The following is a 17,132-nucleotide window of genomic DNA, read 5'->3' on the forward strand; positions in this document are numbered from 1 at the left end:
GCGGGCACCAAAAGGGGACGCTGCGTCTGCATGGGCCGGGAATCGAACCCGGGCCTCCCGCGTGGCAGGCGAGAATTCTACCACTGAACCACCCATGCGCCGACGGCCGCCGGTGCCCGCCGCTGCCCCAGCGGCGCCCAACGCTGCCCCAGCGGCGCTCGCCGCCAACCGCCGGACCCTGGTCACTGCTCGCCCCGTGGGCATGTGCTCCATTTGAGCAGGAGGCCGACGGGCCACCTGAATGAGAGGCTCCGGGCACTCTGGCCACCCCAGGGCGCGAGGCGGTCGGAAGCACCGAAGGATGGAGGGACGCAGGCGGGCGTCCACGGAGCCGCTTGACTGTCGGTGTCGCCAGGCGAAGCCGGGAGGCGAACCGGCCTGGCCCGCGCCCGAATCCCGGTCAGGGCAGGCGAGGCGTGGCCGGTGCGGCTGAGCAGCGACGTCCCTCTCAGCCGCCGCCCGGCTCCGACGCAGGCAGGCAGGCAGGCAGGTGTGGTCCGGCCAGGGTCCCAAGGCGAAAAAGCACCGAGGGCACGCACCACAGGCAGGCAGGACGCTGTCGGCGGCCACCTCGCTGTGGCTGTGGAGGGAATGGAATGGGCAGGCAGGCCGTTGGGTCTGGCGGGAAGGACAGGATGTTGGAAAGAGGGAGAGCTGCTGCTGGCGGAAGTGGAAGAAAGGCTGTGAGAACGGGTCCGCTGTTCACCAGGCAGAAGTCGGAGGGCGGGCGAGGCGTGGAGGGCTTTCCACACGCGGCCGTTCTGCGTGTGGCGGTGGGGGCGGGGTGGAGCGGGGGAGAGGCCGTGGGGGGGAGGGGCGAAGGCAGGCAGGCAGGCAGGCAGGAAGACCAGCAGCAGCAGCAGCCGCCGCCGCCAGCAGGTGAGGAAAGATGTGCTGCGAAGGACTGAAGGGCTTCCTGGTGTGGGTGCAGGTAGGAGGGGGCGTAGGAGCTGGCGGGGAGGGCGTTTGTCCGGAAAGCCCGTGGGCGGAGGGTTCCTAGCGGGCCGTTTCTGCCAGGCCCGCGGCCGTGGCTGAGAAGGTCCCGCGTCTGAGAGGCGTGGATGTCCGGGCCGCAGTTTGGAGAGGCGGCAAGAGTGCAAGGCGCGAACGGACTGGAAGGCAGTAAAGCGCTGCCCTAGGGCCGGGTGCGTTTGTCGGGCGGGCCAAAAGGCTGGCTTGCCAGGAGTGGGATTCGAACCCACGCCTCCAGGGGAGACTGCGACCTGAACGCAGCGCCTTAGACCGCTCGGCCATCCTGACGGCGGGCCTGGGCGTGCGCGTGGCCGCTCGGCTGGCTGGGACCCGACGCGACGCGAAGCCCGGTGCCCTTGGCGGGACGCGGTGCTCCGCGCCAGGCGCGCGGCCGTGTGGGTGAGCGACGGAGCGGGCGCGCGGCGGCCGACGGGGAGCAAGGCCAGACGACGCGCCTGGCTCCGCCGCGCTGGCGCCCTCGCCCAGCCCTGGCCCCGGACGGAGCCGGGCCGCGTCTTGCCAGCCCCTGCCGCCGGCCCCCACCCGCGCCTCTCCTCGCCGGCCATGGCCAGGCGCGCGCCCACCCCCTCCTCGCAGCCTTGCTTTCGGTCTCGGGCCCCCTCGTCCCGGCGCGATCCCCGCGTCGGAGGCAATAGGCAGCGCGCACTCGGAGCTTTCAGCGCCACTTGGGGTGGGGTCCCTGTCGGGTCGGGGGCTGCTGCTTTGGAGGACGCGGTTGGTGTGGCGTTGGGTCGGGTCGGACCCGTGCCGGGCGCCCGTGGTGGGCAGGGGGCCGGAGGGCGGGGGGAGGCGTCGGCCGGCAGCCCGAGAGCGTCCGGGCGCGGGGGCGGTGGCCGCCGTCCTCGTTAGTATAGTGGTGAGTATCCCCGCCTGTCACGCGGGAGACCGGGGTTCGATTCCCCGACGGGGAGGCAACACGCCCCCTTTTGGTGGCTGGCGCCGCTCTCTGTCCCGCCGCCTATCTCCCAAGGACCCTGCTTCTCCGCCCTGTGCCCTCCGTCCTCCAGCGAGGCGCAGGGCCCCAGCGCGTGCCCAGCCTGCCCACCCTCGACCCCCTCCAGCCCTCCAGCCCTCCAGCCCTTCCTCGTCGCCGGGCACTCGGTCGCCACGGCCGAGCGACGGCCTCCTCTGGACGCCACAAGCTCTCGATGACGTTGCGGCCCGCCCAAAGTGGCTGTCTCCGTGGGCTCCTTGCGTCGCGACGCAAGGCTGCGCAGCTATGCACAGCTGCATAGGTGCCCAGCTGCCGGGACGGGTGGGAGGCGGATGAGGGCCGTCCCCTGTCGGTGCGGGAAGTGGCCTGGCCAGGCGCCGGGTGGAGAAGGGCTTTGGCGAGCCGGGGTGCTGGAAGATGCGTGCGCCGGGGGCGGGGGCGGGCCGCGGCGTGGAGCCGAGGGACCTGGAGCGGCAAGGCAGCGAGAGCGCCACCCTGAGGCGATCGGGCGGGTGGTCTAGGGCAGCTTCGTAGGGCTGGCGCGGGTGGGGCGCCGGGGGGCCTTGGTGGCGTCTGTGACGTCACAGAGCTGCCGGCCGGCGTGGCGTCGGGGCAGGGCTGCTCCAAGCGGCGGCGGCGGCGGCGGCGGCGGCGGCTGAGGAGGAGGAGGACGAGGAAGAGAAAGGGGAGCAGGAGGAGGAAGAGAAGGAGGAGGAGTCGGAAGAGAAGGAGTCGGAGGAGGAGGAGGGGGAGGAGGAGGGGGAGGAGGAAGCGGCGACAAGAGTGCGCTCGGGCGAGCCCGGTGCCGGCGTCTCGGGGCGGCCCGGGCTGTGCAGCGTTGGTGGTATAGTGGTGAGCATAGCTGCCTTCCAAGCAGTTGACCCGGGTTCGATTCCCGGCCAACGCAGCGGGCTGACCTTTTGCCGCGCTCCGCGGGCGGCCGGCCGGCCGGGGCCCTGTGAGGGAGAGCTGGGAGCAGGGAGCTCGGTGGCCCTAGCGGCTCTTCTTGTGTGTGCGAGAAGCAGGCGCGCAGTGTTCTGAGGGTGCTGCAAGCAGGAAGGACGGGAGGACACGTGGATTGCCAGGGGCGGCGCGTGGCTGCACTTGGAAAGGCCGGGTCTTGGCGCCAAGGTGGCGCCGAGCGGCTGCTATGGGTCGAGCAGGAGCCGTGGTAGGGCCCGACGCTCCCTGGTGGTCTAGTGGTTAGGATTCGGCGCTCTCACCGCCGCGGCCCGGGTTCGATTCCCGGTCAGGGAAGCCTTTCTTCTTCCTCTCTACCTCACAGCGTCCACATCCCACTTTTAGGCCACGCTTGCTCCGCGGCCTCGGCGTCGCGCCCTGCCCGACAACAGCCGCCCGGTGCCCTGCACCTGCAGCCCAAGCCCTGCCAGGCAACCTCCACCCTCCCTGCCCGGCCAGACCTTTTGGCCGCAATGGCGCGCGCCCACTCGAGGCCTTCGACGTCCCGTGTCTTCGTTTTCACACGCTTGCCTCAGCCCCAAACACGAATGGCCGGGGCAGCGCCTCTCCCCGCCGAGGCTGTGGCCACGAGCAAACGCCCCCGCCGGTGTTTGGACTCTCCAGCAGCACTGCTTCTCCCCCACGGCGACAGCGGCGGCGGCACCGACGGCGCTGTCACACGCGGTGCCTTCTGACAGCGCCGGATCCCCTGTGGAAAGGAGCACCGGTGGGCAGATGGGTGCTTCGCAACACCGCAGCAGGTTTCCTGAACGCCCTTGCCGGTGCCTTGGGGGTGGCTGACAGTGTGGGATGAAGGTGTTTGTGGCCGTGGTCGGTGGCCACCCCACGCGGGTTAGGGAACGGAGCAGAACGAGCCCATGGAGAGAGGGTGGCGGTGGGCCGCGTGCTGGGAGGTGCGAGGAAGGACCTGGGGTGTCTGGCTGGAGCGCGGGCAGGAGCGAGAGGTGTTGGGCTGGCGGGGACCTGGCCCGGGAGAGCGGCTGGCCGCTCAGGCAGGGGCTCAGCAGAAGCTTGGTGTGGTGGGGGGCACCTGTCCCGGCACGTGTGTGCGGGTGGGTCAGATCAGGGGGCGGGGTGGGCCTGGAGTAGGAGTGAGTCTGAGGAGCGCTGGCAGAAGTGAGACTTCCGGGCAGGACATTTGACAGTCGGGCCTGGGATACAAGGGGCAGGTGGCGGGGAGAGGGGTCCGAGCCTCCAGGCTGGGGGGAAGGGCGGGGTGTGTGAACGGGCTGTGGGGCGTGGAAGATGGTGGGAGAGGACCCCTTCGCGGTGGGGTGGCGGGTGAGCGCCCCAGACTGGTGTGCTGTGCGGCAAGGTGGTCAGGCCAAGCAATGGGTTGTTACTGGGGACGGTGGGTAGGAGGCGGGCAAGAGAACAACAGAAACGCAGCGCGCCACAGGGGCTAGGCGGGGTCCGAATCGGGTGGGGGCATTCTACTGCGCCAGAGACACACATCACCTCTCATCGGGAGAAACCATCCAGTCTCAGGTGTGTGTGGTGGCGGGGGTCGGGGGAGGAGGGGTTGAGGTTGAAAGAGGCCAAGGGAGAGGTCCCGTCTGATCCAGCAATCCCACTCCTGGGTGCGTAGCCAGAAATGACTAAACAGGAGTTCAGAAAGGCACAAGCACCTCCATGTTCACAGCGGCACTATTTGCACTAGCCAAGACGTGGAAAAAACCCAAGTGCCCGTCAACGGGTGGCCAGTACAAGAAGAGGTCGTATCTATGTAGTACGAGCTATCACTCAGCCATCAATAAAAAAGAATGAACTATTGCCATTTGCTGCCACAAGACTGCTCCCCGAGAATATTACGCTTCGTGAAGTATGTCCGACAGAGAAACACAAAGATACGTGGACTCTCAAAAGTACTGAATCTATGTGCGAAACAGAAACAGGCTCACAGACCTGGAAAACACGGTGATGGTTACCCGAGGGAAAAAGGAGGGGTGGAGGGATAAATTAGGAGCTCGATGAACCGATACACAGTACTTCATATAAAGGAGATAAGCAACAAGGATTTACAGAATAACACAGGGAATGATATTCAATATGCTGCCATAACCTATACTGGAAATCAATCTGAAACAATATTAGACATGGAAAACAGTATCCCCTTTGCTGTACACCTGAAACTAACTCCATGTGGTTAATCAACTCTTCTTCCTAAACCACAAGTACTAGTACTTAAAAGTAAGTAAGTAAATAAATAAATATATAAATAAATAAATAGGAGAAACTGAGCCATCAGATGATCCAGCAATCCCCGTCGTGGGTACACAGCCGCCAAAGAGAAAAACTGTTGTTTGGAGAGATCCCCGCACCCCCGTGTTTGTAGCTGCGCTACGTGCCACAGCCAAGACACAGAAAAAACCCATGTGCCCATCAGCAGTCGGCTGACAGAACAGGATGTGGTATATATGTACTGTGGAGTATTACTCAGCCATGTCAGAAAATGAAATATTGCCATTTGCCACAATAAGGATGGTCCTAGAGATTAGTACACTTGGTGAAGTAAGTCTGACAGAGAAGCACAAAGATACGTGGAATCTAAAACGTAATAGAAAAGAATGTATGTGCAAAAGGGAAACAGACTCCCAGACAGACAAAACACACTGATGGTTACCCGAGGAGAAAGGGAGGGGTGGAGACATAAATTAGGAGCTGCGATGAACAGATACACCGTACTTCATATAAAAGACATAAGCAGGGGGCTTCCCTGGTGGCGCAGTGGTTGAGAGTCCGCCTGCCGATGCAGGGGACACGGGTTCGTGCCCCGGTCCGGGAAGATCCCACATGCCGCGGAGCGGCTGGGCCCGTGAGCCATGGCCGCTGAACCTGCGCGTCCGGAGCCTGTGCTCCGCAACGGGAGAGGCCACAGCAGTGAGAGGCCCGCGTACTGCAAAAAAAAAAAAAAAAAAAAAGACATAAGCAACAAGGATTTCCAGTATAACACAGGGAATGATATTCAATATCCTGTAGTAAGCTATCATGGAAAGCAATCTGAAAGATTATTAGACATGGAAAACAGTATCCGCATTGCTGTGCACCTGAAACTAACTCAATATTGTTAAACAACTTTTCTTCCAAAATTACAGCTAGTCGTTCTTATAAGTAAGTAAGGAAATGAATAAATATTAAATGCATAAATAAAAACAACACACTAAAGAAATAGGTGAAATAGGAGCTCTCTTATGATCCAGCAATCCCCATCGTGGGTACACATCGGCAGAGGAGAGAAACTGTCATTTGAAGAGATCCCTGCACCCCCATGTTCACAGCAGCACTACGGGCCACAGCCAAGACATGGACAAAACCCAAGTGCCCATCAACCGATGGCTGGCACGGGAAGACGTGGTATATATGTACTGTGGAATATTACTCAGCCATACAAAAGAGTGAGATATTGCCATTTGCACCAAGAAGGAGGGACGTAGAGTGTATTACACTTAGCGACGTAAGTCAGGCAGAGAAGCACAAAGATATGTGGAATGTAAACCGTACTACAAACGAATGTATGTGCCGAAGAAGCAGACACACAGACATAGAAAACAAACTGTTCGTTACCCAAGGGAAAAGCGTAGGGCAGGGGAAAATCCGGAGCTGCGATTAACAGAGAGGAAACACTATACGTAAAGCACATAAGCAACAAGGATTTACCGTACAGCACAGGGAACTGTATTCATGTGTCGTGATAACGTGTAATGGAAAATAACCTGGAAAAGGACATATAACTGAATCACTTTGCTGTACACCTGAAAGTAACACAATGTTTAAACCAACCATACTGCTACGAAAAGGAGAAGAAGAAGAAGGGGAATAAAGGAGGGCAACGGGACAGAGGCAAGGGCAGGATCCTTGACAACGTAGGATTTGGAAGGGATCGGGGGGGGGAGGGGGGGAAGTGGCGAGATAGGAGTTGGGAGGGGGTTGTTTGTGGGAGAAGGCAGGCGGCTGAGGTGGTGGTGCTGGGGGTGCTCTCCCGAGGGCTGATGCTGTTGGTGGGAGCAGAGGTTCAGGGGAGGGGGTGGTGTTTGTCGTGCTGATGGTGCTGGTGGCAGTAGCGGTGGAGGAGCGGGCAGGTGTTGGAAATGTATTTCTGTTGAGGGTCAAAACGTGAATCTAGAGTGTAGTCTGCGATGATAGCGTGGACTTCTTTGGAACTCCTCGCGCAAGTGAGCGCTTTTGGGACTCTCTAGGAAAATGGGATGTATCGCTCCCAGAGGTGGCAACTTGCTTGCTCCTGGTTGTGCAAAGATAGTATAATTTTCGGAGTGGGGGCAGAGTGAAACAGAGAGCTTGGACACGTGACGAAAGGTGAAGAGGTTGGGCTGTGCGGGTGCCAGTGTGAGGTGTTCCTTACAGTGACAAGAGGGACACAAGCGGGGTCGGGGTCAGGAAGAGAACAAGGACAAGGAAGGGGTCTGAGCGAAAGAGTGGCTGAGCCTGCGAGGTGTCAGGTCCTGGAGGCCTGGCTCCCGGGTGTGTGTGGGGTGGGAGCGTCTGCATGGGAAGGACAGGGGCCGGAAGGTGCGGTGGTGAGCGAGCTGTTGCAGGACCGGTGCCTTGAGTGTGGCAGCTGGGAAACCCAGCTCCGCTTTGGGGCTGCGGGCACCAAAAGGGGACGCTGCGTCTGCATGGGCCGGGAATCGAACCCGGGCCTCCCGCGTGGCAGGCGAGAATTCTACCACTGAACCACCCATGCGCCGACGGCCGCCGGTGCCCGCCGCTGCCCCAGCGGCGCCCAACGCTGCCCCAGCGGCGCTCGCCGCCAACCGCCGGACCCTGGTCACTGCTCGCCCCGTGGGCATGTGCTCCATTTGAGCAGGAGGCCGACGGGCCACCTGAATGAGAGGCTCCGGGCACTCTGGCCACCCCAGGGCGCGAAGCGGTCGGAAGCACCGAAGGATGGAGGGACGCAGGCGGGCGTCCACGGAGCCGCTTGACTGTCGGTGTCGCCAGGCGAAGCCGGGAGGCGAACCGGCCTGGCCCGCGCCCGAATCCCGGTCAGGGCAGGCGAGGCGTGGCCGGTGCGGCTGAGCAGCGACGTCCCTCTCAGCCGCCGCCCGGCTCCGACGCAGGCAGGCAGGCAGGCAGGTGTGGTCCGGCCAGGGTCCCAAGGCGAAAAAGCACCGAGGGCACGCACCACAGGCAGGCAGGACGCTGTCGGCGGCCACCTCGCTGTGGCTGTGGAGGGAATGGAATGGGCAGGCAGGCCGTTGGGTCTGGCGGGAAGGACAGGATGTTGGAAAGAGGGAGAGCTGCTGCTGGCGGAAGTGGAAGAAAGGCTGTGAGAACGGGTCCGCTGTTCACCAGGCAGAAGTCGGAGGGCGGGCGAGGCGTGGAGGGCTTTCCACACGCGGCCGTTCTGCGTGTGGCGGTGGGGGCGGGGTGGAGCGGGGGAGAGGCCGTGGGGGGGGAGGGGCGAAGGCAGGCAGGCAGGCAGGCAGGAAGACCAGCAGCAGCAGCAGCCGCCGCCGCCAGCAGGTGAGGAAAGATGTGCTGCGAAGGACTGAAGGGCTTCCTGGTGTGGGTGCAGGTAGGAGGGGGCGTAGGAGCTGGCGGGGAGGGCGTTTGTCCGGAAAGCCCGTGGGCGGAGGGTTCCTAGCGGGCCGTTTCTGCCAGGCCCGCGGCCGTGGCTGAGAAGGTCCCGCGTCTGAGAGGCGTGGATGTCCGGGCCGCAGTTTGGAGAGGCGGCAAGAGTGCAAGGCGCGAACGGACTGGAAGGCAGTAAAGCGCTGCCCTAGGGCCGGGTGCGTTTGTCGGGCGGGCCAAAAGGCTGGCTTGTCAGGAGTGGGATTCGAACCCACGCCTCCAGGGGAGACTGCGACCTGAACGCAGCGCCTTAGACCGCTCGGCCATCCTGACGGCGGGCCTGGGCGTGCGCGTGGCCGCTCGGCTGGCTGGGACCCGACGCGACGCGAAGCCCGGTGCCCTTGGCGGGACGCGGTGCTCCGCGCCAGGCGCGCGGCCGTGTGGGTGAGCGACGGAGCGGGCGCGCGGCGGCCGACGGGGAGCAAGGCCAGACGACGCGCCTGGCTCCGCCGCGCTGGCGCCCTCGCCCAGCCCTGGCCCCGGACGGAGCCGGGCCGCGTCTTGCCAGCCCCTGCCGCCGGCCCCCACCCGCGCCTCTCCTCGCCGGCCATGGCCAGGCGCGCGCCCACCCCCTCCTCGCAGCCTTGCTTTCGGTCTCGGGCCCCCTCGTCCCGGCGCGATCCCCGCGTCGGAGGCAATAGGCAGCGCGCACTCGGAGCTTTCAGCGCCACTTGGGGTGGGGTCCCTGTCGGGTCGGGGGCTGCTGCTTTGGAGGACGCGGTTGGTGTGGCGTTGGGTCGGGTCGGACCCGTGCCGGGCGCCCGTGGTGGGCAGGGGGCCGGAGGGCGGGGGGAGGCGTCGGCCGGCAGCCCGAGAGCGTCCGGGCGCGGGGGCGGTGGCCGCCGTCCTCGTTAGTATAGTGGTGAGTATCCCCGCCGTCACGCGGGAGACCGGGGTTCGATTCCCCGACGGGGAGGCAACACGCCCCCTTTTGGTGGCTGGCGCCGCTCTCTGTCCCGCCGCCTATCTCCCAAGGACCCTGCTTCTCCGCCCTGTGCCCTCCGTCCTCCAGCGAGGCGCAGGGCCCCAGCGCGTGCCCAGCCTGCCCACCCTCGACCCCCTCCAGCCCTCCAGCCCTCCAGCCCTTCCTCGTCGCCGGGCACTCGGTCGCCACGGCCGAGCGACGGCCTCCTCTGGACGCCACAAGCTCTCGATGACGTTGCGGCCCGCCCAAAGTGGCTGTCTCCGTGGGCTCCTTGCGTCGCGACGCAAGGCTGCGCAGCTATGCACAGCTGCATAGGTGCCCAGCTGCCGGGACGGGTGGGAGGCGGATGAGGGCCGTCCCCTGTCGGTGCGGGAAGTGGCCTGGCCAGGCGCCGGGTGGAGAAGGGCTTTGGCGAGCCGGGGTGCTGGAAGATGCGTGCGCCAGGGGCGGGGGCGGGCCGCGGCGTGGAGCCGAGGGACCTGGAGCGGCAAGGCAGCGAGAGCGCCACCCTGAGGCGATCGGGCGGGTGGTCTAGGGCAGCTTCGTAGGGCTGGCGCGGGTGGGGCGCCGGGGGGCCTTGGTGGCGTCTGTGACGTCACAGAGCTGCCGGCCGGCGTGGCGTCGGGGCAGGGCTGCTCCAAGCGGCGGCGGCGGCGGCGGCTGAGGAGGAGGAGGACGAGGAAGAGAAAGGGGAGCAGGAGGAGGAAGAGAAGGAGGAGGAGTCGGAAGAGAAGGAGTCGGAGGAGGAGGAGGGGGAGGAGGAGGGGGAGGAGGAAGCGGCGACAAGAGTGCGCTCGGGCGAGCCCGGTGCCGGCGTCTCGGGGCGGCCCGGGCTGTGCAGCGTTGGTGGTATAGTGGTGAGCATAGCTGCCTTCCAAGCAGTTGACCCGGGTTCGATTCCCGGCCAACGCAGCGGGCTGACCTTTTGCCGCGCTCCGCGGGCGGCCGGCCGGCCGGGGCCCTGTGAGGGAGAGCTGGGAGCAGGGAGCTCGGTGGCCCTAGCGGCTCTTCTTGTGTGTGCGAGAAGCAGGCGCGCAGTGTTCTGAGGGTGCTGCAAGCAGGAAGGACGGGAGGACACGTGGATTGCCAGGGGCGGCGCGTGGCTGCACTTGGAAAGGCCGGGTCTTGGCGCCAAGGTGGCGCCGAGCGGCTGCTATGGGTCGAGCAGGAGCCGTGGTAGGGCCCGACGCTCCCTGGTGGTCTAGTGGTTAGGATTCGGCGCTCTCACCGCCGCGGCCCGGGTTCGATTCCCGGTCAGGGAAGCCTTTCTTCTTCCTCTCTACCTCACAGCGTCCACATCCCACTTTTAGGCCACGCTTGCTCCGCGGCCTCGGCGTCGCGCCCTGCCCGACAACAGCCGCCCGGTGCCCTGCACCTGCAGCCCAAGCCCTGCCAGGCAACCTCCACCCTCCCTGCCCGGCCAGACCTTTTGGCCGCAATGGCGCGCGCCCACTCGAGGCCTTCGACGTCCCGTGTCTTCGTTTTCACACGCTTGCCTCAGCCCCAAACACGAATGGCCGGGGCAGCGCCTCTCCCCGCCGAGGCTGTGGCCACGAGCAAACGCCCCCGCCGGTGTTTGGACTCTCCAGCAGCACTGCTTCTCCCCCACGGCGACAGCGGCGGCGGCACCGACGGCGCTGTCACACGCGGTGCCTTCTGACAGCGCCGGATCCCCTGTGGAAAGGAGCACCGGTGGGCAGATGGGTGCTTCGCAACACCGCAGCAGGTTTCCTGAACGCCCTTGCCGGTGCCTTGGGGGTGGCTGACAGTGTGGGATGAAGGTGTTTGTGGCCGTGGTCGGTGGCCACCCCACGCGGGTTAGGGAACGGAGCAGAACGAGCCCATGGAGAGAGGGTGGCGGTGGGCCGCGTGCTGGGAGGTGCGAGGAAGGACCTGGGGTGTCTGGCTGGAGCGCGGGCAGGAGCGAGAGGTGTTGGGCTGGCGGGGACCTGGCCCGGGAGAGCGGCTGGCCGCTCAGGCAGGGGCTCAGCAGAAGCTTGGTGTGGTGGGGGGCACCTGTCCCGGCACGTGTGTGCGGGTGGGTCAGATCAGGGGGCGGGGTGGGCCTGGAGTAGGAGTGAGTCTGAGGAGCGCTGGCAGAAGTGAGACTTCCGGGCAGGACATTTGACAGTCGGGCCTGGGATACAAGGGGCAGGTGGCGGGGAGAGGGGTCCGAGCCTCCAGGCTGGGGGGAAGGGCGGGGTGTGTGAACGGGCTGTGGGGCGTGGAAGATGGTGGGAGAGGACCCCTTCGCGGTGGGGTGGCGGGTGAGCGCCCCAGACTGGTGTGCTGTGCGGCAAGGTGGTCAGGCCAAGCAATGGGTTGTTACTGGGGACGGTGGGTAGGAGGCGGGCAAGAGAACAACAGAAACGCAGCGCGCCACAGGGGCTAGGCGGGGTCCGAATCGGGTGGGGGCATTCTACTGCGCCAGAGACACACATCACCTCTCATCGGGAGAAACCATCCAGTCTCAGGTGTGTGTGGTGGCGGGGGTCGGGGGAGGAGGGGTTGAGGTTGAAAGAGGCCAAGGGAGAGGTCCCGTCTGATCCAGCAATCCCACTCCTGGGTGCGTAGCCAGAAATGACTAAACAGGAGTTCAGAAAGGCACAAGCACCTCCATGTTCACAGCGGCACTATTTGCACTAGCCAAGACGTGGAAAAAACCCAAGTGCCCGTCAACGGGTGGCCAGTACAAGAAGAGGTCGTATCTATGTAGTACGAGCTATCACTCAGCCATCAATAAAAAAGAATGAACTATTGCCATTTGCTGCCACAAGACTGCTCCCCGAGAATATTACGCTTCGTGAAGTATGTCCGACAGAGAAACACAAAGATACGTGGACTCTCAAAAGTACTACCACTGAATCTATGTGCTATGTGCGAAACAGAAACAGGCTCACAGACCTGGAAAACACGGTGATGGTTACCCGAGGGAAAAAGGAGGGGTGGAGGGATAAATTAGGAGCTCGATGAACCGATACACAGTACTTCATATAAAGGAGATAAGCAACAAGGATTTACAGAATAACACAGGGAATGATATTCAATATGCTGCCATAACCTATACTGGAAATCAATCTGAAACAATATTAGACATGGAAAACAGTATCCCCTTTGCTGTACACCTGAAACTAACTCCATGTGGTTAATCAACTCTTCTTCCTAAACCACAAGTACTAGTACTTAAAAGTAAGTAAGTAAATAAATAAATATATAAATAAATAAATAGGAGAAACTGAGCCATCAGATGATCCAGCAATCCCCGTCGTGGGTACACAGCCGCCAAAGAGAAAAACTGTTGTTTGGAGAGATCCCCGCACCCCCGTGTTTGTAGCTGCGCTACGTGCCACAGCCAAGACACAGAAAAAACCCATGTGCCCATCAGCAGTCGGCTGACAGAACAGGATGTGGTATATATGTACTGTGGAGTATTACTCAGCCATGTCAGAAAATGAAATATTGCCATTTGCCACAATAAGGATGGTCCTAGAGATTAGTACACTTGGTGAAGTAAGTCTGACAGAGAAGCACAAAGATACGTGGAATCTAAAACGTAATAGAAAAGAATGTATGTGCAAAAGGGAAACAGACTCCCAGACAGACAAAACACACTGATGGTTACCCGAGGAGAAAGGGAGGGGTGGAGACATAAATTAGGAGCTGCGATGAACAGATACACCGTACTTCATATAAAAGACATAAGCAGGGGGCTTCCCTGGTGGCGCAGTGGTTGAGAGTCCGCCTGCCGATGCAGGGGACACGGGTTCGTGCCCCGGTCCGGGAAGATCCCACATGCCGCGGAGCGGCTGGGCCCGTGAGCCATGGCCGCTGAACCTGCGCGTCCGGAGCCTGTGCTCCGCAACGGGAGAGGCCACAGCAGTGAGAGGCCCGCGTACTGCAAAAAAAAAAAAAAAAAAAAAGACATAAGCAACAAGGATTTCCAGTATAACACAGGGAATGATATTCAATATCCTGTAGTAAGCTATCATGGAAAGCAATCTGAAAGATTATTAGACATGGAAAACAGTATCCGCATTGCTGTGCACCTGAAACTAACTCAATATTGTTAAACAACTTTTCTTCCAAAATTACAGCTAGTCGTTCTTATAAGTAAGAAAGGAAATGAATAAATATTAAATGCATAAATAAAAACAACACACTAAAGAAATAGGTGAAATAGGAGCTCTCTTATGATCCAGCAATCCCCATCGTGGGTACACATCGGCAGAGGAGAGAAACTGTCATTTGAAGAGATCCCTGCACCCCCATGTTCACAGCAGCACTACGGGCCACAGCCAAGACATGGACAAAACCCAAGTGCCCATCAACCGATGGCTGGCACGGGAAGACGTGGTATATATGTACTGTGGAATATTACTCAGCCATACAAAAGAGTGAGATATTGCCATTTGCACCAAGAAGGAGGGACGTAGAGTGTATTACACTTAGCGACGTAAGTCAGGCAGAGAAGCACAAAGATATGTGGAATGTAAACCGTACTACAAACGAATGTATGTGCCGAAGAAGCAGACACACAGACATAGAAAACAAACTGTTCGTTACCCAAGGGAAAAGCGTAGGGCAGGGGAAAATCCGGAGCTGCGATTAACAGAGAGGAAACACTATACGTAAAGCACATAAGCAACAAGGATTTACCGTACAGCACAGGGAACTGTATTCATGTGTCGTGATAACGTGTAATGGAAAATAACCTGGAAAAGGACATATAACTGAATCACTTTGCTGTACACCTGAAAGTAACACAATGTTTAAACCAACCATACTGCTACGAAAAGGAGAAGAAGAAGAAGGGGAATAAAGGAGGGCAACGGGACAGAGGCAAGGGCAGGATCCTTGACAACGTAGGATTTGGAAGGGATCGGGGGGGGGGGAGGGGGGGAAGTGGCGAGATAGGAGTTGGGAGGGGGTTGTTTGTGGGAGAAGGCAGGCGGCTGAGGTGGTGGTGCTGGGGGTGCTCTCCCGAGGGCTGATGCTGTTGGTGGGAGCAGAGGTTCAGGGGAGGGGGTGGTGTTTGTCGTGCTGATGGTGCTGGTGGCAGTAGCGGTGGAGGAGCGGGCAGGTGTTGGAAATGTATTTCTGTTGAGGGTCAAAACGTGAATCTAGAGTGTAGTCTGCGATGATAGCGTGGACTTCTTTGGAACTCCTCGCGCAAGTGAGCGCTTTGGGGACTCTCTAGGAAAATGGGATGTATCGCTCCCAGAGGTGGCAACTTGCTTGCTCCTGGTTGTGCAAAGATAGTATAATTTTCGGAGTGGGGGCAGAGTGAAACAGAGAGCTTGGACACGTGACGAAAGGTGAAGAGGTTGGGCTGTGCGGGTGCCAGTGTGAGGTGTTCCTTACAGTGACAAGAGGGACACAAGCGGGGTCGGGGTCAGGAAGAGAACAAGGACAAGGAAGGGGTCTGAGCGAAAGTGTGGCTGAGCCTGCGAGGTGTCAGGTCCTGGAGGCCTGGCTCCCGGGTGTGTGTGGGGTGGGAGCGTCTGCATGGGAAGGACAGGGGCCGGAAGGTGCGGTGGTGAGCGAGCTGTTGCAGGACCGGTGCCTTGAGTGTGGCAGCTGGGAAACCCAGCTCCGCTTTGGGGCTGCGGGCACCAAAAGGGGACGCTGCGTCTGCATGGGCCGGGAATCGAACCCGGGCCTCCCGCGTGGCAGGCGAGAATTCTACCACTGAACCACCCATGCGCCGACGGCCGCCGGTGCCCGCCGCTGCCCCAGCGGCGCCCAACGCTGCCCCAGCGGCGCTCGCCGCCAACCGCCGGACCCTGGTCACTGCTCGCCCCGTGGGCATGTGCTCCATTTGAGCAGGAGGCCGACGGGCCACCTGAATGAGAGGCTCCGGGCACTCTGGCCACCCCAGGGCGCGAGGCGGTCGGAAGCACCGAAGGATGGAGGGACGCAGGCGGGCGTCCACGGAGCCGCTTGACTGTCGGTGTCGCCAGGCGAAGCCGGGAGGCGAACCGGCCTGGCCCGCGCCCGAATCCCGGTCAGGGCAGGCGAGGCGTGGCCGGTGCGGCTGAGCAGCGACGTCCCTCTCAGCCGCCGCCCGGCTCCGACGCAGGCAGGCAGGCAGGCAGGTGTGGTCCGGCCAGGGTCCCAAGGCGAAAAAGCACCGAGGGCACGCACCACAGGCAGGCAGGACGCTGTCGGCGGCCACCTCGCTGTGGCTGTGGAGGGAATGGAATGGGCAGGCAGGCCGTTGGGTCTGGCGGGAAGGACAGGATGTTGGAAAGAGGGAGAGCTGCTGCTGGCGGAAGTGGAAGAAAGGCTGTGAGAACGGGTCCGCTGTTCACCAGGCAGAAGTCGGAGGGCGGGCGAGGCGTGGAGGGCTTTCCACACGCGGCCGTTCTGCGTGTGGCGGTGGGGGCGGGGTGGAGCGGGGGAGAGGCCGTGGGGGGGGAGGGGCGAAGGCAGGCAGGCAGGCAGGCAGGAAGACCAGCAGCAGCAGCAGCCGCCAGCAGGTGAGGAAAGATGTGCTGCGAAGGACTGAAGGGCTTCCTGGTGTGGGTGCAGGTAGGAGGGGGCGTAGGAGCTGGCGGGGAGGGCGTTTGTCCGGAAAGCCCGTGGGCGGAGGGTTCCTAGCGGGCCGTTTCTGCCAGGCCCGCGGCCGTGGCTGAGAAGGTCCCGCGTCTGAGAGGCGTGGATGTCCGGGCCGCAGTTTGGAGAGGCGGCAAGAGTGCAAGGCGCGAACGGACTGGAAGGCAGTAAAGCGCTGCCCTAGGGCCGGGTGCGTTTGTCGGGCGGGCCAAAAGGCTGGCTTGTCAGGAGTGGGATTCGAACCCACGCCTCCAGGGGAGACTGCGACCTGAACGCAGCGCCTTAGACCGCTCGGCCATCCTGACGGCGGGCCTGGGCGTGCGCGTGGCCGCTCGGCTGGCTGGGACCCGACGCGACGCGAAGCCCGGTGCCCTTGGCGGGACGCGGTGCTCCGCGCCAGGCGCGCGGCCGTGTGGGTGAGCGACGGAGCGGGCGCGCGGCGGCCGACGGGGAGCAAGGCCAGACGACGCGCCTGGCTCCGCCGCGCTGGCGCCCTCGCCCAGCCCTGGCCCCGGACGGAGCCGGGCCGCGTCTTGCCAGCCCCTGCCGCCGGCCCCCACCCGCGCCTCTCCTCGCCGGCCATGGCCAGGCGCGCGCCCACCCCCTCCTCGCAGCCTTGCTTTCGGTCTCGGGCCCCCTCGTCCCGGCGCGATCCCCGCGTCGGAGGCAATAGGCAGCGCGCACTCGGAGCTTTCAGCGCCACTTGGGGTGGGGTCCCTGTCGGGTCGGGGGCTGCTGCTTTGGAGGACGCGGTTGGTGTGGCGTTGGGTCGGGTCGGACCCGTGCCGGGCGCCCGTGGTGGGCAGGGGGCCGGAGGGCGGGGGGAGGCGTCGGCCGGCAGCCCGAGAGCGTCCGGGCGCGGGGGCGGTGGCCGCCGTCCTCGTTAGTATAGTGGTGAGTATCCCCGCCTGTCACGCGGGAGACCGGGGTTCGATTCCCCGACGGGGAGGCAACACGCCCCCTTTTGGTGGCTGGCGCCGCTCTCTGTCCCGCCGCCTATCTCCCAAGGACCCTGCTTCTCCGCCCTGTGCCCTCCGTCCTCCAGCGAGGCGCAGGGCCCCAGCGCGTGCCCAGCCTGCCCACCCTCGACCCCCTCCAGCCCTCCAGCCCTCCAGCCCTTCCTCGTCGCCGGGCACTCGGTCGCCACGGCCG

General features: G+C 62.9%; 12 non-coding genes across 12 annotated transcripts; 6 read left to right on the top strand and 6 right to left on the bottom strand.

The window, feature by feature from the left end:
- Window positions 1-27: 27 nt before the first annotated feature.
- On the bottom strand, window positions 28-98 carry TRNAG-GCC (transfer RNA glycine (anticodon GCC)). The gene has a single exon. It is a non-coding gene; the product is annotated as a tRNA-Gly (tRNA).
- Window positions 99-1,177: 1,079 nt separating this feature from the next.
- Window positions 1,178-1,260, bottom strand: TRNAL-CAG (transfer RNA leucine (anticodon CAG)). Its single transcript has one exon. It is a non-coding gene; the product is annotated as a tRNA-Leu (tRNA).
- Window positions 1,261-1,832: 572 nt separating this feature from the next.
- Window positions 1,833-1,904, top strand: TRNAD-GUC (transfer RNA aspartic acid (anticodon GUC)). The gene has a single exon. It is a non-coding gene; the product is annotated as a tRNA-Asp (tRNA).
- An 858-nt stretch (window positions 1,905-2,762) lies between these two features.
- TRNAG-UCC (transfer RNA glycine (anticodon UCC)) lies at window positions 2,763-2,834 on the top strand. The gene has a single exon. It is a non-coding gene; the product is annotated as a tRNA-Gly (tRNA).
- Window positions 2,835-3,112: 278 nt separating this feature from the next.
- TRNAE-CUC (transfer RNA glutamic acid (anticodon CUC)) lies at window positions 3,113-3,184 on the top strand. Its single transcript has one exon. It is a non-coding gene; the product is annotated as a tRNA-Glu (tRNA).
- A 4,355-nt stretch (window positions 3,185-7,539) lies between these two features.
- On the bottom strand, window positions 7,540-7,610 carry TRNAG-GCC (transfer RNA glycine (anticodon GCC)). The gene has a single exon. It is a non-coding gene; the product is annotated as a tRNA-Gly (tRNA).
- A 1,080-nt stretch (window positions 7,611-8,690) lies between these two features.
- Window positions 8,691-8,773, bottom strand: TRNAL-CAG (transfer RNA leucine (anticodon CAG)). Its single transcript has one exon. It is a non-coding gene; the product is annotated as a tRNA-Leu (tRNA).
- A 1,492-nt stretch (window positions 8,774-10,265) lies between these two features.
- On the top strand, window positions 10,266-10,337 carry TRNAG-UCC (transfer RNA glycine (anticodon UCC)). Its single transcript has one exon. It is a non-coding gene; the product is annotated as a tRNA-Gly (tRNA).
- A 278-nt stretch (window positions 10,338-10,615) lies between these two features.
- On the top strand, window positions 10,616-10,687 carry TRNAE-CUC (transfer RNA glutamic acid (anticodon CUC)). The gene has a single exon. It is a non-coding gene; the product is annotated as a tRNA-Glu (tRNA).
- Window positions 10,688-15,057: 4,370 nt separating this feature from the next.
- On the bottom strand, window positions 15,058-15,128 carry TRNAG-GCC (transfer RNA glycine (anticodon GCC)). The gene has a single exon. It is a non-coding gene; the product is annotated as a tRNA-Gly (tRNA).
- A 1,074-nt stretch (window positions 15,129-16,202) lies between these two features.
- Window positions 16,203-16,285, bottom strand: TRNAL-CAG (transfer RNA leucine (anticodon CAG)). Its single transcript has one exon. It is a non-coding gene; the product is annotated as a tRNA-Leu (tRNA).
- A 572-nt stretch (window positions 16,286-16,857) lies between these two features.
- On the top strand, window positions 16,858-16,929 carry TRNAD-GUC (transfer RNA aspartic acid (anticodon GUC)). The gene has a single exon. It is a non-coding gene; the product is annotated as a tRNA-Asp (tRNA).
- Window positions 16,930-17,132: the final 203 nt, after the last annotated feature.

The sequence above is a fragment of the Lagenorhynchus albirostris genome, chromosome 2 (genome assembly GCF_949774975.1).
Source record: "Lagenorhynchus albirostris chromosome 2, mLagAlb1.1, whole genome shotgun sequence".
Classification (NCBI taxonomy): domain Eukaryota; kingdom Metazoa; phylum Chordata; class Mammalia; order Artiodactyla; family Delphinidae; genus Lagenorhynchus; species Lagenorhynchus albirostris.